The sequence below is a fragment of the Notolepis coatsorum genome (genome assembly GCF_963971535.1).
Source record: "Notolepis coatsorum genome assembly, chromosome: 5".
Lineage (NCBI taxonomy): Eukaryota > Metazoa > Chordata > Actinopteri > Aulopiformes > Paralepididae > Notolepis > Notolepis coatsorum.
Window position 1 is genome coordinate 38212308 of NC_140169.1, and position 25412 is coordinate 38237719.

Consider the following 25412-nt stretch of genomic DNA (forward strand, 5'->3'; position numbering starts at 1 on the left):
GTCTGGTGCCGAACTCACACTTTTAGTTCGATTATCAATTACCTCTCGCACCTGTGGTGCATTCTAATTAGTTCCCCTGTGGGCTTTAAATACCTGGCTCTTCCACTCTGTTCCTCGTGGGGTCGTGTTGTAACATGCCGTAACATTCGGTATCATATTCTCTTTCATCAAGACTCCCTCGGGAGGTCCTCTGTTCTGTCTATGCTGTTTTTATCTCCGGCGTAAGGATGTGCTGCAGCCTTCGCCTCCTGTCGCCGTTGCCTGAGGGGGAGACTGGACTGCGCTCCCTAGACTTCCACGGGAGGTTTCCCAGTGATCCACTTCAGACCTCCGCGCAGCAAGCGTCCTGACGCACATCCAGACCTCCGCGCTGCAGACGCCCAGACACCATGGCACGCTCCTCCGTACCAGCGCGCACTCCCAGCAGACGCGCATCATCCAGACCTCCGAGCTTGGCACGCTCCTCCGTACCAGCGCGCACTCCCAGCAGACGAGCATCATCCAGACCTCCGAGCTTGGCACGCTCCTCTGTACCAGCGCGCACTCCCAGCAGACGCGCATCATCCAGACCTCCGAGCTTGGCACGCTCCTCCGTACCAGCGCGCACTCCCAGCAGACGCGCATCATCCAGACCTCCGAGCTTGGCACGCTCCTCCGTACCAGCGCGCACTCCCAGCAGACGCGCATCATCCAGACCTCCGAGCTTGGCACGCTCCTCCACGCAGACGCACTCCAGATGCGTCTCTCTGTACCGGCGCGCACTCCAAGCAGTGGCGCACCACTCTGACCTCCGCTCGGACAGCCGGCTCCCCGGTGGCGACGCTCTCGCCCCGCTGCTGTTCCAGCGCTCTTTGCGCACAAGCGTCTGGGTGAGTTTTTACTGACTGTCTTGATTAAATTCCGTTTTCGTGTGTTTCTATAACACTGAAGATTACCACCTTTTTAATCAGACAGTCACTCACCCAGCGTGTGCCTTTGTTTGTTTTCACTGGGATTATATTTTTGGACTTTACATCTCCCACTGTGTGTTTGTTTCACACCGAAGATATTATTCACATTGGATTGTTTTTTGGACTTCACTCTCACTGTGTATTTACACGAAGATATTTTTCACTTGGGATTGTGTTTTGGAACATTTGCTCACTGTGTGTTTACTCTTTTCCAGTATGCAGCTCCTGCCCTCGCCCTGTTCCAAGGCCTTACCCTGTTTGTCCCCAGCCCGCCTCCGCGGGCCTCTGTCCCTAGTTCTCCCCTCTCTAGTTCCTCCTAGTCCTCCCTGTCCAGTTCCCCCTAGTTCCTCCCTGTTCCTGACTTCCCTTGCCTTCCCCTTAGCCAGCTCGCCTCTTAAAGGCACTGTACCTTTCCCTTCTTGTTATTCCAGTAATTTGTGTTTCTCCCTTAAAGGGACAGTGCCGTTTTTTCCTTCTGTTTCAATAAATGCCCGTTTCTTGGCTTACCCTCATACCTGTCTTGTGTTGTGCGATTGGGGTCGGTTACAAACCATAACAGTACGACCCCACCAAATCGACGACCCCAGCCAGCACAGACGGTGTATGTTGAGTTTGCCTTTTTTTTTTCTTGTTCCCTCTAGCTCCCCTCTAGCTTCCTTGTTAGCCTGTTAGCTCCCCTGTTAGCTTGTTGGTCTCCCCGGTTAGCTCCCCTGTTTAGCTTGTTAGTCTCCCCGGTTAGCTCCCCTGTTAGCTTGTTAGTCTCCCCGGTTAGCTCCCCTGTTAGCCTGTTGACTCCCCTGTTTGCTTCCCTGTTAGCCCTGTTTGGCTCCCCTGCAGCTTGTTAGGCCTCTACTACCAGCATGGCCCTGTCTGCTGGCTTAGCCCCGGCTGCTAGCACAGCCTCTATGTTTATGCAGCCCTTGCTGCTGGCATGGGCCCTGTAGCTAGCCATGCCCTGGCAGCTAACCCAGTTCCCTCTGCATGGCCCCAGTCTGCTAGCTTGGCCCCGGCTGTTAGCACAGCCTCTATGTTAATGCAGCCTTGCAGCTAGCATAGGCCCTGTAGCTAGCCAGGCCCAAGCAGCTAACCCGGTCCCTCTGCATGGCCTCCACTTTTTTGTGTAGTTTTTTCCCACTGCTAGGACTGCCTTTTCAGCTAGCAAGGTCAGTTTATCCCACTGCTAGGACTGCCTTTTCAGCTGGCAAGGTCAGTTTATCCCACTGCTAGGACTGCCCCTTTCAGCTAGCAAGGTCAGTTTTCTCCCACTGCTAGGACTGCCCCTTCAGCTAGCATGGTCAGTTTGCTCCCACTGCTGGGACTGCCCTTCAGCTAGCAAGGTCAGTTTATCCCACTGCTAGGACTGCCTTTTCAGCTAGCAAGGTTAGTTTATCCCACTGCTAGGACTGCCCTTTCAGCTAGCAAGGTCAGTTTATCTCCCACTGCTAGGACTGCCCTTTCAGCTAGCAAGGTCAGTTTATCTCACACTGCTAGGACTGCCGCTTCAGCTAGCAAGGTCAGTTTCCCCACTGCTAGGACTGCCCTTCAGCTAGCAAGGTCAGTTTTCTCCCACTGCTAGGACTGCCCCTTCAGCTAGCATGGTCAGTTTGCTCCCACTGCTAGGACTGCCCCTTCAGCTAGCAGGGTCAGTTTTCTCTCACTGCTGGGTCTGCCCCTTCCAGCTAGCTTGTTCTCTCATGCTGGTCCAGCCCTGTCTGCCAGCCTAGCTCCGGCAGCTAGCGCAGCCTCTATGTTAATGTAGCAGTACAGCTAGCATAGGCCCTGTAGCTATCAGTTCCCTGGCAGCTACCCTTTCCCTCTGCTAGCCTAGCTCCGGCAGCTTGCGCAGCCTCTATGTTGATGTAGCAGTACAGCTAGCATAGGCCCTGTAGCTATCAGTGCCTGGCAGCTAACCTTCCCTCTGCTAGCCCTTTTCCGGGTGCTCCTCTTGTTACCCCTCAGCTACCATGGTTACCCCTCAGCTCCCTAGTTTACCCCCCGGCTACCGTGCCCCAGTTGCTTGCCCCACTTTTGTTGTGGCTTCCCCTGCTGGCCTGGCCAGTACCTTTTGTTTTTTGCCTTGTTTTGTCCCCTGCCACTCTGTCTGTATTTGTTTGGGTCGCCGGGTGGCTCCCGTTGAGGGGGGGGTACTGTGAGGTTTTGTCCGCTGCTCACCTACTCTTTCCTTCCTTTTAGCCTACTGTTTAGGAATTCCCTTCTCACTCACTCTCACTAGCCCCCACCCTCTCGTTCTTTACTCTTGTTTTCTCTCAGTGGCCACACCTGTACTACCTGTCATTATGTGTTTGATTGGTCTGGTGCCGAACTCACACTTTTAGTTCGATTATCAATTACCTCTCGCACCTGTGGTGCATTCTAATTAGTTCCCCTGTGGGCTTTAAATACCTGGCTCTTCCACTCTGTTCCTCGTGGGGTCGTGTTGTAACATGCCGTAACATTCGGTATCATATTCTCTTTCATCAAGACTCCCTCGGGAGGTCCTCTGTTCTGTCTATGCTGTTTTTATCTCCGGCGTAAGGATGTGCTCCAGCCTTCGCCTCCTGTCGCCGTTGCCTGAGGGGGAGACTGGACTGCGCTCCCTAGACTTCCACGGGAGGTTTCCCAGTGATCCACTTCAGACCTCCGCGCAGCAAGCGTCCTGACGCACATCCAGACCTCCGCGCTGCAGACGCCCAGACACCATGGCACGCTCCTCCGTACCAGCGCGCACTCCCAGCAGACGCGCATCATCCAGACCTCCGAGCTTGGCACGCTCCTCCGTACCAGCGCGCACTCCCAGCAGACGCGCATCATCCAGACCTCCGAGCTTGGCACGCTCCTCCGTACCAGCGCGCACTCCCAGCAGACGCGCATCATCCAGACCTCCGAGCTTGGCACGCTCCTCCGTACCAGCGCGCACTCCCAGCAGACGCGCATCATCCAGACCTCCGAGCTTGGCACGCTCCTCCACGCAGACGCACTCCAGATGCGTCTCTCTGTACCGGCGCGCACTCCAAGCAGTGGCGCACCACTCTGACCTCCGCTCGGACAGCCGGCTCCCCGGTGGCGACGCTCTCGCCCCGCTGCTGTTCCAGCGCTCTTTGCGCACAAGCGTCTGGGTGAGTTTTTACTGACTGTCTTGATTAAATTCCGTTTTCGTGTGTTTCTATAACACTGAAGATTACCACCTTTTTAATCAGACAGTCACTCACCCAGCGTGTGCCTTTGTTTGTTTTCACTGGGATTATATTTTTGGACTTTACATCTCCCACTGTGTGTTTGTTTCACACCGAAGATATTATTCACATTGGATTGTTTTTTGGACTTCACTCTCACTGTGTATTTACACGAAGATATTTTTCACTTGGGATTGTGTTTTGGAACATTTGCTCACTGTGTGTTTACTCTTTTCCAGTATGCAGCTCCTGCCCTCGCCCTGTTCCAAGGCCTTACCCCGTTTGTCCCCAGCCCGCCTCCGCGGGCCTCTGTCCCTAGTTCTCCCCTCTCTAGTTCCTCCTAGTCCTCCCTGTCCAGTTCCCCCTAGTTCCTCCCTGTTCCTGACTTCCCTTGCCTTCCCCTTAGCCAGCTCGCCTCTTAAAGGCACTGTACCTTTCCCTTCTTGTTATTCCAGTAATTTGTGTTTCTCCCTTAAAGGGACAGTGCCGTTTTTTCCTTCTGTTTCAATAAATGCCCGTTTCTTGGCTTACCCTCATACCTGTCTTGTGTTGTGCGATTGGGGTCGGTTACAAACCATAACAATTACATGTGGTGAAATGACTTCTAAAACTGTTTTCAGCCAAGACGACCATTAGCATTGTCAAGAAAAGTGTCCATGTGTTTGGGTTCAAATATTATGACTTGATTTGCTAATTCTAAATGTAAAATAATGAATCCAATAGGCTAATTTGTATAAACTTAGTTCTCTTAAAGAAATACAAAGGGGGCAAGCCTTTCTTGACCTCAGAAAAGACCAGCTGGTTTCAAATTGATTTGATAGGCTGACGCCTCCTAGGGCAGCGTCATCCGACGATGCGCTGGGAGGTGTGGTTTAGAAGTTAAAGGAACACACAGAAAAAACAAACACACACACAGACCTGGAGCGACACAGACACACCCGGAGACAGGAGGAGAGCACTGGAGACCTGGAGACTGGAGCGCTGGAGACCGACGGAGAAACCGGAGACTCGAGAGCCGAGCCGGACACGCACAGAGCGATGGACACAGACAATGATAGACGATCGCCTCGCAGCAGGGGAGCCAGACTCCACCGAGCCTAGACGAGATCAAGCGCTCCCAAACCGCCGAGGATCCGAAACCAAGGTTGCCATGGCGACCAGCAACCACAAAGAGAAGCTGTTGTCCTGGACAACCCGAGACAGAGAACCACCTGGAGAAAACGTTGATCGGCCGCAGCTGATCAGATAATGGACAAAACTGCCACATCAAAGAGACGATTAGATATACCATGAAGACCATGTACTTGTTTGATTCATAGATGTTTTATTGAGAATGGAATAAACACACCAGTTTGTTTTATTCAGACCACCTAGTCTGCATTTTCCTTAATAGAACCAAACACCTGAAATACAAACAATGCAGAGAGAAGGGTAAAGACTATACGATCACAGAACTTAGATATAAATGAAGAGAGAGATACTTCATCGGTTAGCAACAATCACTGGTATCTGTATACTGTCGAAGTTGATAAATGAGAGTATCGAGTCTCTGAGCTTTACTTCCAAACAAATCCAACAGAACCAAGGTACAGCCACACCCTTAACACATTCGTGGCCAACCACGTATACGTGTTTCGGATCCAACGCTTGAGGGCCAACCACGTATATATATGTGGTAAGGTTGTTTTGGCTTTTATTCCATTGTAATATCCTACTCAATGTCACCGAGCGGCACCGCAAATTTACCCTACTCTTGGGATTCGGAAAAGTGCATTGTTGACAGAGTCTGCTATGGGGCGAGAATAGGCATGAGGCATGGTTTCTATCTTTAGCCATAAACGGCATGGTTTATTTCACATGCTCCACAGCAGTACATGATACATCCTTCTCCTCTGAGAGTGAAGGTGGAAGAGACAGAGGGGGAGTTGACATCTCCTTAAATACCCTCTACCTGGCGGCAGCATTAACGGCTCCGCCTATAGCGCCCTCTTGTGGAATCAGTTATATACAGTTAGACAGTTAGGCAGTTACACAGTTACTTACTTAGTTACTTGCAATCATATATAACCTCTAACTTTAACATGCATTACCGGCCAGATCCTCGTAGGGGCGCTGTCTCGATAATGCAGTGTTCCCTGTTACAGACCGGTGTTTATTTTTTTTTCATCATGGGTGGACTTTTTTCTTAGCCTGAAGCTATGCCTGTAGCATGTAGCCTGGAAAACTTTTTGGGACGCTGAATTCAGTATGCAGTAACGGAATATAGCATCAGCCAATGGACATATTGTGAGGATTCGCCTGTCCCTGGACCTTTTTCCTGTGTTTTCCCTGTCTACTCTCCTCAACAGCCCCCACCCTTGCGATGATTTACTCTCCTCTACTCTTCACCAGCCCCCACCCTTGGACATCCTTGATCCTCTACCTTCACGCACCTGTTGGGAGTTTGCAATCACCTCGGGAGAGTACATAGGTTGCAGACTCCCCTCCAGTCCTGGTCGGGTCATTCTGTGTTCTGGACTCTGTATCTGTGTCTGTGTTCATGGAGTTCTGTACGTTACCATCCTGTACCTTACCATCACCTGCCGCGTCTCCAGCATGAGACGACGTGCCAGCCATCACCACCTGTCGCCGTTTGCCTGGTGTGGGACACCGTCTTCGCTCTCTAATGCTCTACGGGAGGTTTTCCAGTGTTCCCACTCCAGACGTCAAGCCGGCTTGTCATCGCTCCCGATTCCACGGGAGGAAGGCGTCTCTTCGTGATCCTCGTTCCTGGGGTGAGGCTCGTCGTCGCTCCCTAGTATTCCACGGGAGGACGGCGTGTGCCCATCCCGTTCCCCTTGGACCCAGGCTCGTCGTCGCTCCCTAGTATTCCACGGGAGGATGGCGTGTTCCCATCCCGGTCCCCTGGGACCCCCTTTGTTCTGCGCTGCCCGTCTGCAGCATCCGAGTAGGGACGAAGAGGATCTCCGTGCCAGGCCCCCGCTGTCGGGCCCCTGTCCCCGTGCCAGGCCCCCGCTGTCGGGCCCCTGTTCCCGTGCCAGGCCTCCGCCGTCGGGCCCCTGTTCCCGTGCCAGGCCTCCGCCGTCGGAACCCTGTCCTCATCCCTGTAAGCAGCTCTGGCCCTCGCCCTGTCCAAGGCCTTAACCCTGTTCTCTGTCCCTGTCTCCAGCCCGCCTCTCCGGGCCTCTGTCCCTGTCCCCCTCTCCAGTGCCCCTGGTCCTGGTCCTTGACATTTAGCCCTGGCCCTGTCCCTTAGCCTTAGTCCCTTAGCCTGTTCGCCTCTTAAAGGCACAGTGCCGCATTTTCCATATTTCCTTGACTCTAGTGTTTTTGTGTTTTCCCTTAAAGGGACTGTGCCGCTTTTTGTTCAATAATAAATATTTGCCCTGTTTTGGCTTACTCTCATACCTGTCTTATGTTGTGCGATTGGGGTCGGTTACAAACCATAACAGTACGACCCGACCAGTCGACGACCCCAGCCAGCACAGACAGTGTATGTGAGTTAGCCCCTGTTAGTTCCCTCTAGCTCCCTCTAGTTCCCCTGTTAGTTCTCCTGTTAGTTCCCCTGTTGACTCCCCTGTTAGCCTCGTTAGCTCCCCTGTTAGCTACCCTGTTTCCCCACAGCTAGGACTGTCCTTCCAGCTAGCTTGTTCTCCTTTGCTAGTCCAGCCCTGTCTGCTAGCCTAGCTCCGGCAGCTAGCGCAGCCTCTATACTAATGTAGCAGAACAGCTAGCATAGGCCCTGTAGCTAGCAATGCTCTGGCAGCTACCCAGTCCCTCTGCTAGCCCCACTTTAGGTGTAGCTTCCCCTGCTAGCATGGCCCAGTTTTTTTTTGTTTGTTGCTTTGTCATGTCCCCTGCCCCGCTGTCTGATTTTTGGGTCGCCCGGTGGCTCCCGTGGAGGGGGAGGTACTGTGAGGATTCGCCTGTCCCTGGACCTTTTTCCTGTGTTTTCCCTGTCTACTCTCCTCAACAGCCCCCACCCTTGCGATGATTTACTCTCCTCTACTCTTCACCAGCCCCCACCCTTGGACATCCTTGATCCTCTACCTTCACGCACCTGTTGGGAGTTTGCAATCACCTCGGGAGAGTACATAGGTTGCAGACTCCCCTCCAGTCCTGGTCGGGTCGTTCTGTGTTCTGGACTCTGTATCTGTGTTCATGGAGTTCTGTACGTTACCATCCTGTACGTTACCATCACCTGCCGCGTCTCCGGCGTGAGACGACGTGCCAGCCATCACCACCTGTCGCCATTTGCCTGGAGTGGGACACCGTCTTCGCTCTCTAATGCTCTACGGGAGGTTTTCCAGTGTTCCCACTCCAGACGTCAAGCCGGCTCGTCATCGCTCCCGATTCCACGGGAGGAAGGCGTCTCTTCGTGATCCTCGTTCCTGGGGTGAGGCTCGTCGTCGCTCCCTAGTATTCCACGGGAGGACGGCGTGTGCCCATCCCGTTCCCCTTGGACCCAGGCTCGTCGTCGCTCCCTAGTATTCCACGGGAGGACGGCGTGTTCCCATCCCGGTCCCCTGGGACCCCCTTTGTTCTGCGCTGCCCGTCTGCAGCATCCGAGTAGGGACGAAGAGGATCTCCGTGCCAGGCCCCCGCTGTCGGGTCCCTGTCCCCATGCCAGGCCCCCGCTGTCGGGCCCCTGTTCCCGTGCCAGGCCTCCGCCGTCGGGCCCCTGTTCCCGTGCCAGGCCTCCGCCGTCGGAACCCTGTCCTCATCCCTGTAAGCAGCTCTGGCCCTCGCCCTGTCCAAGGCCTTAACCCTGTTCTCTGTCCCTGTCTCCAGCCCGCCTCTCCGGGCCTCTGTCCCCGTCCCCCTCTCCAGTGCCCCTGGTCCTGGTCCTTGACATTTAGCCCTGGCCCTGTCCCTTAGCCTTAGTCCCTTAGCCTGTTCGCCTCTTAAAGGCACAGTGCCACATTTTCCATATTTCCTTGACTCTAGTGTTTTTGTGTTTTCCCTTGTGCCGCTTTTTGTTCAATAATAAATATTTGCCCTGTTTTGGCTTACTCTCATACCTGTCTTGTGTTGTGCGATTGGGGTCGGTTACAAACCATAACACATATCGATCTACCAGAGGGCGATCGATAACTGGGAAATCCGTTTTGGGATCCAACCGGCCCACAGTAAGAGCTTTTTAACGTAAATTACAGCCCAATCGGGCCTTGCTTTGATAGCCGACCAGCCGATCAGCGTATGAGGCTAATGCCGTTATTGGTAATCAATAATCAGAAACGACGTCCCCCACCCCCCCCCCCCCCTTTCATGCATTCATGGTGGACCATGATACCGATAATATGCATTTTGAGTTTTAGCTCTAGCTTGTATATAGCCGAAACTCCATTCGATTTAACGTTATTAGCTTAGCGCTCTGTATCTCGCCTTCCAGGAAATACCCCAGAACATTGCGGTATATAGTTCATATTCACGACGCTATAAAATGGGAACATATTGATGATTTTCTTTTTTAATTTAAGGCATATTGAAGGGACGGTTTATAGTGTCAATTGACAATGACAATGGACAGATAGCAATAATATAAAGTATAGATTTAGCTCTACAAACAGCCTCACGCACAATGAAAGGTTGTTAAAAAAAAACATCCGGCTCTCGACATGAACGGTCGCAGAATATCCAGCTCTTGCTGTTCCCATGGAAACCAACAACAAAAATCAGCAAAAAGAAGATATACAGGAATATTTGCGCATTTCTTGCTCGCCATACTTTGGATTACAGACGTGTGCCTGAATTCAGCACAGAATCGTCAGGAAACGGCGGTGGAAGGCAACAAACGCGAAAATCTAGTCCCATTGTGACTTTTACCTGTTGAATGGCTCGGAGAGTAAACATCCGGCTATTGGAGCGGCAACTATTCACAGACTGTTGACGGCGAATCCCGAAAGAAAGAGACTACCCCCGACAGGCAAGTTTGATAGAAAATCGATGTTTTTATTGTATTTGCTCCTGTCTGGAGACATCCATCAGAACCCAGGACCTGTTTTAACGCGCCAACAGGCGAAGAATCAACGGCTCATCCTCACACCGTCGCCGGCCGAGGACACAACGGCCAGCGGATGCACCAACCGACCAGCAGGCGGCGACATCCCCTCACCGAAGCCCAAGCAGAGGAGCCGAGAGGGAGAGAGCTTGCAATCAGGGGACTCATATCAGCGCGGGACGTGAGCACCAGGGACCCGCCGGTTGACTCGGCTAGCCCCGCCAGGACAGCTAGACTAACCGGGCGAACACATAGGGCTGACCCACCCCCCCTCCCCCACAACAGAGGGCCTCCAGACACATCCGAGGACAGCAACCAGCCCCCCCCCCCCCCCCCCCCCATGTTGCGGGCTTTCACACCGACCAAATACACCAGCAGAGGACAAAGGATCATCCCCACCCCCCCTCCTAACAACAATGAACACAGGACCCCATCCCCCCCTCCCGCCACAAGATCAACCACACACCACAGTGGAAAAACACTTTGAACTAGACGACATTAATGAAATAACAAACTCAAATGGACTTCACATATTTCACTTAAACATAAACAGCTTGAAACCCAAACTGGCTGAAATCAGACATTTGTTTTTAAACGGTAAGGCTAATATATTATGTTTCACAGAAACAAAACTTTACTCATCTGTTCAGGATCCAGAGATAGAAATCGAGGACTATTCAATCGTCAGGAGGGATAGGAACCAGTATGGAGGTGGTGTTTGTGTGTATATACACAAAGATACCAAATTCAGCAACCGTACTGACCTTAACCATGACGAGATTGAAACTGTATGGATTGAAATCTTATTTGAAAGGGCAAAATCAGTACTAATAGGCACAATCTATAGACCACCAGAACAGAGTGGCTTTTATGACACACTTGATGGGTACTTAACTGGGGTGGAGGGGGTAGAAAAAATCCTTATTGGGGACTGGAACACGGACATGCTACGTAAAGCAGCACCCGTCTTCAAGGCCTTCAGTAGGCTTTGTGATCTGCACGGCCTCAGCCAGCTAATCACCCAACCCACAAGGGTGTGTGAATCAACCCAGACTACCATTGACCTCATCCTGACCTCCGACAAGTCCATGATCTCCAATAAAGGGGTTATAGCATGCGGGTTAAGTGATCATTATATGATATTCTGTTCCCGCAAAAAGCTAAAGCAAAAGGCTGGCTGTCACAAAACGGTCACATCTAGAGACCTCAAAACCTACTCTAGCGAGGCCTTTAACCTTGAACTGAAGAGCCTGGACTGGTCAGATGAACTCAATGGTACACTGGTTGAAGAAACCTGGCTTGGCTTCAAAACCAAATTATCAACAATACTAAACAACATGGCCCCCCTAAGAACCACCAGGGTAAAAAATCGCGCTGAGCCGTGGATGCACACTGAAATACTGACCGCTATGAAAGCCAGAGACAAAAAATGCTCTGAATTTCGTAAAAGTCAGTCAAAGCTTACCAAAAGCACAAGCAGTGAACTCCAAGCCCACGTGACTGAACTCAAACTAGAAAGAAACAGACTAAGAAATGACGTAAACTCCATGATAAAAACTGCAACAAAAAAAATTTCATCAATGACAAAACTGAGGAAAACAAAAATAAACCATGTGAACTTTGGAAATTACTCAATAATCAACTAGGCTGCAGTAAAAAACTTAAAACCAGGTTCTCAAACATAAACATAAAGACGGACAACACGCTCATCACAGACAAACTGGATGTAGCCAATTACTTAAACACTTTCTTCACAAACATAGCCACAACACTGGTAAACAAACTACCCTCCCACTCAGGGCAGTATGGGGTAGAACACATAGTAGCATACTACAAGAACCTAGGCGTCCACAAAGACGATTTCAAACTGGAAATGGTAACTACAGATGAGGTACTCAATAAACTGAGTGCCCTCCAACCGAACAAGGCCACTGGCCATGACAACATCCCCTCCAAATTCCTCAGAGACTCAGCAGCCGCCATCACCCCAGTCATCACACACATAATAAACCTCTCCATAAAACAGGGACACGTCCCCAAGGACTTCAAAATAGCGAGAGTAACACCCCTGCACAAAAAGGGCAGCAAATTAGACCCAGGCAACTACCGCCCTGTTTCTATCCTTACATCCATCTCGAAAGTCATGGAAAAAATTGTATACGAACAGGTCGACCTTACGGATAAAAATGTAATCTACGAATTCCAATCTGGCTTCAGAACATCCCACTCCACTGACACATGCCTTCTCTATTTGAACGACCACATCAAGCAGGAGGTGGACGCGGGCAAATACTGCGGCATGGTCATGCTAGACCTACAAAAGGCCTTCGACACTGTCAATCACACCATTCTGATTGACAAGCTAAAAGCAATTGGTTTTGATAGTTTATCAGTGAGCTGGATACAATCCTACCTGGAGGGGAGAGAACAGATGGTGTAGGTAAATGGTACCCTATCCCCCCCCCTCACAGTGAACTGTGGTGTTCCACAAGGAAGCATACTAGGACCACTACTGTTCCTAATTTATGCAAATGACATGTCGTCAGCTTGTGAATGCAACTTGTTCCTGTTTGCGGACGACTCAGCCCTGCTGGTCTCTGACAAGAACAAGTTACAGGTTGAAAAAACCCTCAGCTCGGAACTAGGCAAAATCTGCATATGGCTCGCCGACAACAAACTATCATTACACATGGGCAAAACAGAGTCCATTCTCTTCGGTTCAAATAACAAACTCAGCAAAACCGACGGCTTCTCAGTTACAGTGGGTGACAATATTGTCACAAGGAAAGATGAAATTACCTACCTGGGTTCCATCCTAGAGGCTAATCTTTCCTGTGACAAAATGGCATCCAATGTAGTAATAAAAAAAGTCAATCAACGAACTCGATTCTTGTACCGGATCTCCTCCCTGGTAAACAAGAATACCCTGAAGACTCTGGCAGGAGCACTCATTCAAGGGTACTACGACTATGCTTGCACCTCATGGTACCAAAGCACCTCAAAGGCACTAAAAACCAAATTACAAACATCTCAAAACAAACTAGTCAGACTACTGCTTGACCTAGAACCCACCTCACCCCTGCACACTTTGCCAACCTAGGATGGCTTAGAGTAGACGACAGAGTACAGCAACTTGCAATGGGCCTGGTCTACAAGATACACTACACGACCAAGGTACCCATGTACATGTCAAAATACTTCCCAAAGGTCAGTGAATACCACGATCACAACACCAGAGGGAGCTCCACAAATCATGTAAAACCCAGATTCGGCTCAAACAAGGGACTAAACACGTTTCGCAATTATGCCACAACAATGTGGAACGCCCTACCCAAAGCTGTAAAGGAATGTGAATCACTACCCACCTTCAAAAACACTCTCAAAGAACACCTACGGGAGACTGCAATTCAAAACTGGCCACTACAAATGTCCTAACCCAGTTGTACAATAAAGACCAAGCATGGCTTTGTCAGTATTCCAATGTACAGCCCCACCCAACCCCACCTCCAATGTACAGGGTCCCCCCCCCTACCCAACCCCCCCCCCCCCACCTCCAATGTACAGCCCCACCCCACCTACCCAACCACCCCCAATGCACAGTTTCTATGTCAAATCAAATGTATATACACTTGGTGTACAAAGCCCTAAATGGTAAAGCCCCTGCTTACCTAGCAGACCTCCTCACCCCCTATACCAACGCCAGGGCCCTCAGATCGGCTGATAAGGGTCTCCTAACCACTCGTAGGTCCAACTTCAAGTCTAAGGGGGGACGTGCTTTTGCGGTCGCAGCCCCTGACCTCTGGAACAGCATCCCCATGTCCATCAAATCTGCCCCCTCCATCGAGTCTTTTAAATCAAAACTCAAAACCCACCTATATCGCCTGGCCTTTCCTGACTCACTTTGACTCTTGCCGTAGTAGTTGACGTGTTGTTCTGTTTTTCCTTTGTCTATCCGTTGATTTTATTTTATTTCTGTTTATTTTATACTTTTCTTTGTACTTAGCTTAGCCATGTGAAGCACTTTGGTTGACAAGCGTCATGTTTAAACGTGCTATACAAATACATTTGATTGATTGATTGACACTCTTTTTCTGGATTTTTTTAGTATCACAAACAGTACTGTATTTGAAAATCTGGTATGTCATAAATGTATAGATGTAGCAGTACTGTCTATCTGTATGTCGTGTGTGTCATATGATGAATTGAAAATGGGGGACCCTGATGGAAACAAGACGAAAGTCTTTCTCAGGTCTGCATCCTCTTAACAATTGTATGTATTGAGCTGTACTGTACTGTACCCATTCTGCAATCTGTTAATAAACTTTTCAATCAATCAATCAATCAATGATAAACTGGCCTTATAGAGTGAGATTAGACGGATCCCAGTGGCCGAGAAAGTGTTAAGTCAACTCCTCCTTACCACCCAATCAGTGTCCATTCTGAGGTGAGACACCTCCATCTAGTGTCCACCACACAACTGTATCTACAAAGCCGTGCTCGAAAAATTACCATCTGGTGCCTGGAACCCTGGTGCACTTTCAAGATTCAAGAGGTTTAATCGTCACATACATACACAAGATGAAGACATATAGTGAAATGAAGGTGGCCATGCCCGCTTTCGATTGTGCAAAAAATACAATATAATAATAGAATAAAATAGAATAGATAATAAAATAGACATGATAAAAAGTAAAGATAAAATACAATACAATGCTAAGCTTACGAATTAAAAGGCAATGGGTCCTATGTACACTACTATACAATAATATACAGTTATACTATGTATACTTGTGGTTATATAAAAGCCTTTAGATAACCGGTTATTTAATTAAGTATATTTTTAATGAAATCATTTCAACCAAAGACAGTTTGATTAGAGAGACCAGGGCCCTCATTCATCAAGTTTTCTTGGAAAATGTTCTATTTCCACACGTAAGCACAGAATTTAGAATGTGTGCACGCACAAAAAAAACGGGATTTATCACACGTGCGTACACAGGTCCTACGCACACCTGTCATGATAAATATCACCTTGCTTCTACGCTGAGGCTCGTGCACACTTTCACGTATTTGCATACCAAAACCGCCCCGATTAACCATATACGGTAATGGAACACCCCCATGAAATGTGGAAAAATGGACTAAACCGAGGGAAGCGTGTTATGAGACAGGCTGACAGACGTGTACACGTACGGTGATGTCAGATATGATATCTATTAACCATTGCTGCCTGGGCAGCGCAAACACTAATAAAGACCGTGCTGGAATATGACTGCCTTTTTCCGTTTTGTTTGATTAATACCCAGGGATTAAAGTTCTCCTCAATTTTATTCCAAATCGCGACGGATTTTCCGTCAATTTTCTACCTGCTGCATATGATTTCTAGAGGCATACAATCTATTTTGATGTCAGTATTGGGTAGCCTATATAAACAATAATACGAGAGCATATACAGGAACAATGAATCTCACTGCCATGTATGATGTAGCCTGCCTATGTGATCAATACATGAACTTGAATTCCATCATGTTTGTGTGCGGGAGCTCACAAGGCTGTTGTCACAATGGGTGGTAGTACAGTAATAACAGTCTACACAATATCACGATGGACCATGCCATGTAGCCTATGTTCTATTATGACGTGATCTGTGATGACAAATGTTCTAGAATGTTTGATTATGACATCATACTCTGACAGCATGCCTATGATCAATAAAAACGCGAACTTGAATCCCATCATCATATTTACATAGTCTGTCCACTATCTTTATTACTTTGTTATTCCCCACCCCCCCCCATCTATGTAAAGCGACCTTGCATGGGTCTCTTGAAAGGCTCTATGTAAAATGATGCTATTATTATTATTGTTGTTGTTATTATATTATCATGTCTGTGTGCTGAGCTCAGTGAAGTTTCAACGGAGCGAGGTAATCTATTCTAATCAACAAATTGAAGTAGAAAGCATTCCGTTGTGGCCAATCTTATTTGGAAACATGACACAAAATAATAGTATGTCGCTTTTTATTTGAAACAATATTTAATGGCGTTTGGAGGTGGGTGTTCTGCTTCTGCCCCCCATGCCAAACAGGCAAGCCAACCTCTTGTTCCCGCATGAGCCCGTTATAATTACACTACTGTCGCTATTTTACAATGAACTATAATGAATTACGGGTCATACAGAAGTTGAACACGCCAGTGTTGGAAGTAATGCACGGAAGCTTATTTCCGCGTTGAAACTAATGCATTAACTGAGGAGCGCATATGCCGTAGTAACAATATTCTACCACTGGGGGCGTCAGCTAAGCATGCTCAGAGCTGTGCGTAGACATAAGCACAAAGTCAAGCACAAGTTAAAATTGATAGATCCCACACTTTGCTTAGAAATGGTTGTACGCACGGCTTAAGCACATATCTGTACGTACGTCACGTTGATACATGAGGGCCCAGGTCTCAGGTAAAACGGTGATGCTAAGTCTGAGACCTTTGTGTGTGACCGAAACTAGAATGTCATCAGCTGTTAAAACATTTGAATATAAAAGCAGTCCTGAGCAGCTGCTGATCAGGAACAATAGGACTGTGCCGGTTATCACAAAGGTATGAGGAGCCAACAAGCTCCCGTGATGCCACCACTCAGACAGCTGAGAGGGAGGAGCTGAAACTCTCAGTATTCATGGGAACAGCAAACTTTAGAATGTAATTTTCAATATTAAATATAGTTCAAATTTAACTGCGTTTATCACTGAAATGATGTACTCAATTAGACGAGTGTGCTGATATTAGACATGAAATGTTTATAACCATATTCACAGGTCTAAGATGAAAAACATATATTTGGAACAACTGCCATTATTCAAAATGATATGATGTAATATAACTGTTTATTAGGACATTCTTTCAGGTTAAAAAAAACTATTTAGGATATTGATTAGAGTGATTTGAATGACAATATGTAACAATTGTTTTGTATATGTGGAAACTCGTTGTAAATAACAGTACTGTAACTGAGGGGTACAATTCCCTGACTGTATTACTAGATATGATACTTACTACCACTACCTTTGTACTTAATATTCGGCCACCCAGTACTCGGCATAAATATATTATGATAAACACTCTCACGTAGATGAAACGGATCCAACACAAATGTACGAAGTCGAAGTATGCGTTTATTACTACACAGCAATGGTGTGTAGAGCAAGCACTTAATCACTTAATTACATTTATGAATTGAAATAGTATGCACTTTTATGGCAAAGAGTATTCGTTGGTATATCAATAGAGAATGTCCAATCTCTGATGGCGCAGGCGGTAAATATACGACCTGGAATAGTTAAGGAATAACAGCAATGATACTTTAATGATTATAAGACTGGATACACTAAGGGGGGTAATCCGGTCGCTTGTAAGACAACAGGAGTAGGAGGGGGGGGGGGGTAGAGTCTGGCTGCCTCGTCCGGCCAAGGGTATCCTGGGTGAACCCACAGTTGTGCAGCTCGGTGCGCCAGCGATCCTTGGACCACAGATGAAAGCAGGTGGACTCTCTGTGAGCCGGCTCTCTCCGGTCCACGGGGGAGAGACGTGAAGCGACCTCGTCTTGCAGAGCGTCTCCTCACCTTGCGTCCTCTCCAGGGGGGGGGGTTCCAACACACGGCAGTGTCGGGGGTCTTTATCCATGGAATAATCACTGTATACAAAGCATAATCCGTGCCTGGGAAGGCGGGCTGTCGTCGGTAGAATAATCCGGTATACAGGTCCACTCGCTCGTCGGCTCTGGGGCTCCTCGGATGCAGTCTCACATGGGGTCGACCATCCTGGATAAGCAGCCAGTTCTCTGCCCGAAACGATGGGGTACTGACTACGGTAGTATTCTCACCGCACGAAGCACTATATATTAACAGACTATTATTAGCTTAATAGACTACGTCCAACTCGACGATATAGTGCCAAATATGACTATTCAAATATTAATATACACGATGTCTCAATACCGATGGTAGGCCGAACTTGGCCTTACTCCCACACGTGGCGTCGCGGGGAGGCTTTACGTCTGTGACTCTATTGGAGGGTAAGAAACTGGACTGAAAAGGAAGTCCTACTTTAGTAGCGTAGTATATATACGCACTATGAACAAATAGTACCGTTAGTGGTGCGGTAGCCAGATTCCTACGCGGAACTAGGACTTGTTCGTACATGTTGAGCGGTACGTTTGAACTGGGTCTGGGGGGTATGGCAGCCTGGCACCAAGGTCTCGACCAATAGTAGAATGGAGACTATTATGGGATGTTCAGTAGGCTAGAATGGATATTCAATGCATATTGTACAAGGAATATACAAGGGATATCAGGGAATATTAGAGAATATACAAATACAATTAAATATATATATAAATAATATATATATTCGGTTTAATCTGGCCCTTCACAACAGCCACCCCCTGATTGGTCCCAGACCTAATCAGTTAAGCAGAGACAGATTAATCGCGTTGTCTATTTACACATAAGGGTTTGCTGTAGGGGTCAGTCAACTTCACAAAGTCATAGGGTTATAGGGTCATGGTCATCATCGATTGTGTCTGGGAGTCGGGGCAGTTCTATGAGCCTCGCCACGGGACGGGTGTAAGTGCGACCCTGGACAAGCACTTCAGCTGCTCGGACCTTGCCGTCGGCACCGGTGATCACTTTGCTTACGCGGCCGGCCGGCCACATAGCTCTGGGCAGTGATTGATCAATAATCATGACGACTGTTCCTTCTGTCAAATTGTCTCTCTCCTTTACCCACTTCTGGCGGGTCTGTAGAGACGGTAGGTAGTGCAGTAGGAATGTCCTTTGTTGTGCACTCTCTATGGTAGTGCAATCATCTATGTTGGGGTCTGCGGAGATAACAGTGCTCAATCCACAGAACACAGGCTTCTTATTCTCAGCCTCCTCCTGACTGGCTTCCCTCGGGATAGGCGTGGGCCACTCTCCTTCCGGGAGCTTTAGGAATGCTGGGCCGTCACTGTAGACATTGCGACGGGTGAGGTCATCTAGGGGCATTCCCCGGGTGATGACGTCAGCTGGGTTCTGTTTTGTATCAACGTAGCGCCACTCTGTTTCTCCGGTTAACTCTTCGGTTAAGTCTTGAATCTCGGTGACTCTGACTCCCACGAAGACTTTGTACTTGCATGAGTCCGATTTGATCCAGGCGAGTACTGTCGTGGAATCTGACCACAGGATTGTTCTAGACACCGGTATGGTGAGCTCACGTTGGATGAGCGTGGCTAGGTGCGCTCCGGCTAGGGCTGCGCAGAGCTCTAGGCGTGGGATAGATTGTTGCTTGCGTGGGGCTATTCTCGAGCGGGCGAGGACAAATGCTGTGTAGATCTCTCCCCCCTCTTCTTGGGCCCGCAAGTAGGCTACTGATCCGTATGCGACCTCTGAGGCGTCACTGAAGACGTGTAAGTCCATTTTACATGTCTCTGGCCTCACCGTGGGTGGGAAGTAGCTTCGGCGCATATTAACGCCTGGGAGTGAGTGGAGCTCCATCTCCCACTCTCTCCAGGTGGATGCAAGGTGTGCGGGAATGGGGTCGTCCCAGCCCTGGTCCTTGTCCCACAATGCTCGTACAATCATTTTTGCCCTGGTGGTGTACGGTAGAATACATCCTAGCGGGTCATATTGTCGGGCGAGTGTTGTGTACACACTCCGTCTGGTGGTCGGCGCCGCCGCCGGCCTTCCCTGCTCCGTAGTCAGGGGCTTGTGTCTGTAGTGAAGCGAATCTGTTTTGAATCGCCACACCAATCCCAGGGTCATCTCCTGGGCTTCTCCCGGGATTGTAGCCATCCAGGTCTCGCTGCTGGCTGCCTTGTCCTCGGAGGAGAGGCTGCGCAGTACTTGCGGATCGCTGCTGGCCCACTGCCTGAGATCAAAGCCGCCTTTGATCAATGAGGCGCGGAGTTTAATCAGGAGAGCCTCGGCTTCTTCCTGGGTTGAAAGGCTTTGTAGACAGTTGTCTACGTAGAAGCTGTTCTTTACGCTGTGTCGGACCTCTTCGTCCGCTGCTGGGTCCTCTGCTACATGTTTCTGTAGTGCAAATGTAGCACAGCAGGGGCTGCACGTCGTTCCGAAGGGGAGGACTTCCCATTGGTAGATGGCTGGGTGCTCATCTCCTGGCTTCTCTCTCCATAGGAACCGTAACAGGGGCTTGTCCTCCTCTACTAATCTCACCTGCAGGAACATTCCTTTAATGTCCCCGCTGATGGCCACCTTTTCCTGGCGGAAGCGGACTAGAACGCCGAGTAGGGAGGGGCCGAGTGTGGGACCGGGCAGTAACTCTTTATTCAGATTTTGGGATCCGATCTGGTAGCTGCAGTTAAATACTATGCGGTCTTTACCGTTGTGATGGACCTTGTGGTGAGGCACGTACCACGATTCAGTGGTCTGGTCAGCCTCTTTAATGTCCATCTTTGTGACGTGTCCCGCTGTGATGAGCTTCTCAATCTCAGCGCGGTATACACTCTCTTGGGTGGGGTTCTTGGCTAAGCGCCGCTCCGTGTTCAGCAGGTACCGTTCTGTGGCGTCTGTCTTGGCGTGGAAAGTAGGCATTCCTTCTCGCCGCAGGAGTGGCGTGGCGTATCTCAACACGCCGTTGACCGGGACTCTCTTGGTCCCTGTCTCGAGGAGGTGAATGGCGTAAATGTCATCTTCAGAGCGAATGTCTTTCTTTCCGTTCTTAAAGGGCATTTGTTCCAAGGTCCATAGCCGCTCTACGTGTTGCAGGAGTGCGGTTTCTCCCTCTGTGACTCGGGAGTGGAGACATCTAGTGGCTGTACTTCGGTTGAGAGATTTGGCGAGCGGGCCTTGGAGAGTCCATCCCAGACGGGTCTCGACTGCTGCAGGACAGCCTCGGGGTCCGGTATGAACCCGGTCTATCGGGACAATGAGGTCTGCATGGTCGGAGCCTATCAACAGGGTCGGCATAGCATTGTCTATGAGCGGGATCGGTAACTTGCGCAGATGTGCATATTTCTCCATCAGCTTGGCGACGGGGTATGTGTACCGCGACAGTCCTATTTCTTGGCTGGTGAAAGCGTCTGTAATCTGGTACCGTCACTCAGGCTGGCCGCTTGCTGCGATAGAGAATGAGACATTCTCGCCCTTTATCTTCTTCAAATCTCGTCTTATTGTCCGAATTGTCATTTGGGTTTCGCTTCCCCGCAGCCCTAGCTGGGCCGCAGCGGAGGCGAGCAGAAGGGTCTTCTCTGACCCGTCATCGAGGACGGCGTAAGTGTCCAGGACTTTATTCTGGTAGCTTAGTGTCACACGCACTACTTTTAGGAGTACTCGGGCTCCACTGCTGCTGGCGGGATCGATGTACATGACGCTCGCTTTGCTGCTGGATGGTGCGGGTGAAGGGCGCCGTCTGTTACTGTCGTGAAGTATGTCCAGATGGGCTCCATCGCACTTGGTGCACCTTTTCTTTAAGCGGCATTCGGCTGCCATGTGTGAGCGCGCACAGCGAAAACAGCGCTTGTTGGACTTTATCCATTGACTTGCTTCCTCCGCGTTCAGCTTGGGGAAGGAGTCACATTGCGCTAGCCAGTGTTCTTTCTCACAGTAGGGGCACACTATCTTCCACTTCTCCGTTCTGGAGGGGGTACTGTGGCTCCTGCTGCTCGGTACTGACTCCGATTGGTGCATCACAGTCACCGATCTTCTTCCATCATTTAGTCGTCTGGTTCCTTCTCTGGAGCCAGGGGTGCTCCGTCCGAATGTATCTAGCCGTAGGCTGCTGACTTCTCTCGCCAGGAAGTCTGCTAGATCGAGGAGGTTCGGTTCGGGGCCATTCGGGTCTCGGTGGTCTCTCTGCCGCCTAAAACGCTCCTGTCGAGCGGGCGGCAGCTTCTCCAAGATCCTTTCCACATTTGAGTTGGCGTAAAGTTCATGCCTCCCCTTCTCTCTCTGCGCTCCCAACATCCCTACCAGGGACTGCACTCTGATGGACAGGTCGTCCAGTGCTCGATTGTCTATTGCTGGGGGTAAGCGGTCGATGTGTCGGATCTCCTGGATCACGTAATCCCATATGCGCCCATACCTCTGGTCCAATGCTACCAGCGCTGCTGTGTATGGGGTGGTGGAAGTCGCGTAGGCGAGCGCTATATTATGTGCGCGGGGTACCTTTAAGTGCTTCAGTAGGATGGCGTATTTATGGCGTTCATCCAATACATCCACCAACATGGTCTCCAGACACATGCGGAGTTCTGTATACTGGGCCCGGTTCTCTTGGGTGAAGTCGGGTACCATAGGCGTGCCAATGTATGACGCTGACTGTGGATACATCGGCGAGCGTTGGGGGAGAGGCCTCCTAGGCGAGTCTCCTCCCGCTCCTTGGTATGGGCTGGTACCGGCAGTGTACCATGGCCCGCTTGTCCAGGTGCTGTTCCTCGGTGCGGGTCGTGCGTCGTGCTCACCCGTGTATAGAGTCGGGGGTCTGTAGCGCAGCTCCGCGGGAGTATAGCCTGGGCTGTACCGGACCTCCTGGTCCGGTAGAGTACTGTGCTGTCGTCGGGCGTGGTTCTCCTCCTCTTCCTCTTCGTCTTCAGTTAGGTCATCCAGTGCTTGTAGTCTCTGGTTTAGCCTCTCCACAGGATATGCTGCTCCTTCCCGGTTGCTAGGTCTCGCTTGGACCGGTGGGGGGAGGTGGTCTGTGGGGGGTATAGACCTCGTCTGTTGGTCAAGTTCAGGGTTGTTTACTCGGCTAGGGGATGCCGCCCTGGAGGTGTGTCTAGACGAGTTCCTGGAGCCTCTGGCGGAGGGAGAGGGTGTTGTCCGTCTGATCAGCTGTTCTATTAGTTGCGCTTGCTGTCTGTCGCGCTCTGCGTCCCGTAGAGCACCAGCAGCTGCTCGCTGGCTGTCTGCTCGGTCTCGGGCCACATTCTCTTCCATCTGAATGCGTCTTATTTCTAGACGTATATGCTCTTCTTCGCTCCGCTGCTGGATCTGCAGTCGGTCGCGTTCAGCAGCGGCGTTCAGGCTGATGAGGAAGGCCTGCTGTAGGGTCCTCTCTGCCTCGCTGGGAGAAGGCGGTTGTATAGGGGAGCCTTCCCTCGGGGTACTCCTTGCGGAGCCTTGGAGCTCTATCTCCACGGTGCTCTCCCCGTCTTCTTCCGTGCCGAGTTCTCTCTCGGTAGCGTTGTATTCCTCCCGAGACTCATCGGGGACTACTTCTTCAGTACTGGCGGGGTGTGAAGTCATGTCTGGTTCCCACTGGTCCCCACCGTGAACTTGGTCAGTTACATTAGAACCCGTAGGGGCCTCTATGGTCGGGGTAGTCTGGGCGTTGGGGTTAGACATACTTTTACTTTCTAGTTTTACCGCGTTTACTGTTAGTAGAAGACTAGGTTGTTGACTGACAGCGTAAGCCTCTAAGTACTGAGGGAGCCGTCGTTCGAGCTGCGGGCGTTGGTTAGGAGGATCGTTTCGTGGAGTGTTCATCATAGGCCATTTCAATATTAATAACACTATATTAAAATTACCCTCCGGCTCGAAGGACCAATTGTAACTGAGGGGTACAATTCCCTGACTGTATTACTAGATATGATACTTACTACCACTACCTTTGTACTTAATATTCGGCCACCCAGTACTCGGCATAAATATATTATGATAAACACTCTCACGTAGATGAAACGGATCCAACACAAATGTACGAAGTCGAAGTATGCGTTTATTACTACACAGCAATGGTGTGTAGAGCAAGCACTTAATCACTTAATTACATTTATGAATTGAAATAGTATGCACTTTTATGGCAAAGAGTATTCGTTGGTATATCAATAGAGAATGTCCAATCTCTGATGGCGCAGGCGGTAAATATACGACCTGGAATAGTTAAGGAATAACAGCAATGATACTTTAATGATTATAAGACTGGATACACTAAGGGGGGTAATCCGGTCGCTTGTAAGACAACAGGAGTAGGAGGGGGGGGGGGGTAGAGTCTGGCTGCCTCGTCCGGCCAAGGGTATCCTGGGTGAACCCACAGTTGTGCAGCTCGGTGCGCCAGCGATCCTTGGACCACAGATGAAAGCAGGTGGACTCTCTGTGAGCCGGCTCTCTCCGGTCCACGGGGGAGAGACGTGAAGCGACCTCGTCTTGCAGAGCGTCTCCTCACCTTGCGTCCTCTCCAGGGGGGGGGGTTCCAACACACGGCAGTGTCGGGGGTCTTTATCCATGGAATAATCACTGTATACAAAGCATAATCCGTGCCTGGGAAGGCGGGCTGTCGTCGGTAGAATAATCCGGTATACAGGTCCACTCGCTCGTCGGCTCTGGGGCTCCTCGGATGCAGTCTCACATGGGGTCGACCATCCTGGATAAGCAGCCAGTTCTCTGCTCGAAACGATGGGGTACTGACTACGGTAGTATTCTCACCGCACGAAGCACTATATATTAACAGACTATTATTAGCTTAATAGACTACGTCCAACTCGACGATATAGTGCCAAATATGACTATTCAAATATTAATATACACGATGTCTCAATACCGATGGTAGGCCGAACTTGGCCTTACTCCCACACGTGGCGTCGCGGGGAGGCTTTACGTCTGTGACTCTATTGGAGGGTAAGAAACTGGACTGAAAAGGAAGTCCTACTTTAGTAGCGCAGTATATATACGCACTATGAACAAATAGTACCGTTAGTGGTGCGGTAGCCAGATTCCTACGCGGAACTAGGACTTGTTCGTACATGTTGAGCGGTACGTTTGAACTGGGTCTGGGGGGTATGGCAGCCTGGCACCAAGGTCTCGACCAATAGTAGAATGGAGACTATTATGGGATGTTCAGTAGGCTAGAATGGATATTCAATGCATATTGTACAAGGAATATACAAGGGATATCAGGGAATATTAGAGAATATACAAATACAATTAAATATATATATATAAATAATATATATATTCGGTTTAATCTGGCCCTTCACAACAAGTACAAATAACAATAATAGTGTGTGCGTCTGACGGAGACAAATAAGAAGATAGATATACTAAATTAAATCATGTAAGTATTCAAGTTGATTTGGCTATAAAACTAATTTGGGACTAAAAACTCAGACTAGAGTTAAGAGGAGGGCCTAGGACTTGCCTCTTGTTCAAATTGACCAAAAGTAGTCTCCGATTGGACGAAGTTTCCTTGATGTCACCAGGCATGACGTCATGGAAGCGGGTCTCAGGTGATTAATAAAATCGCCGTTGAGCGGAGGCGGGGAAAACAGACAACAGTGAATGCTGAAGACGAAGACGCAAAACCT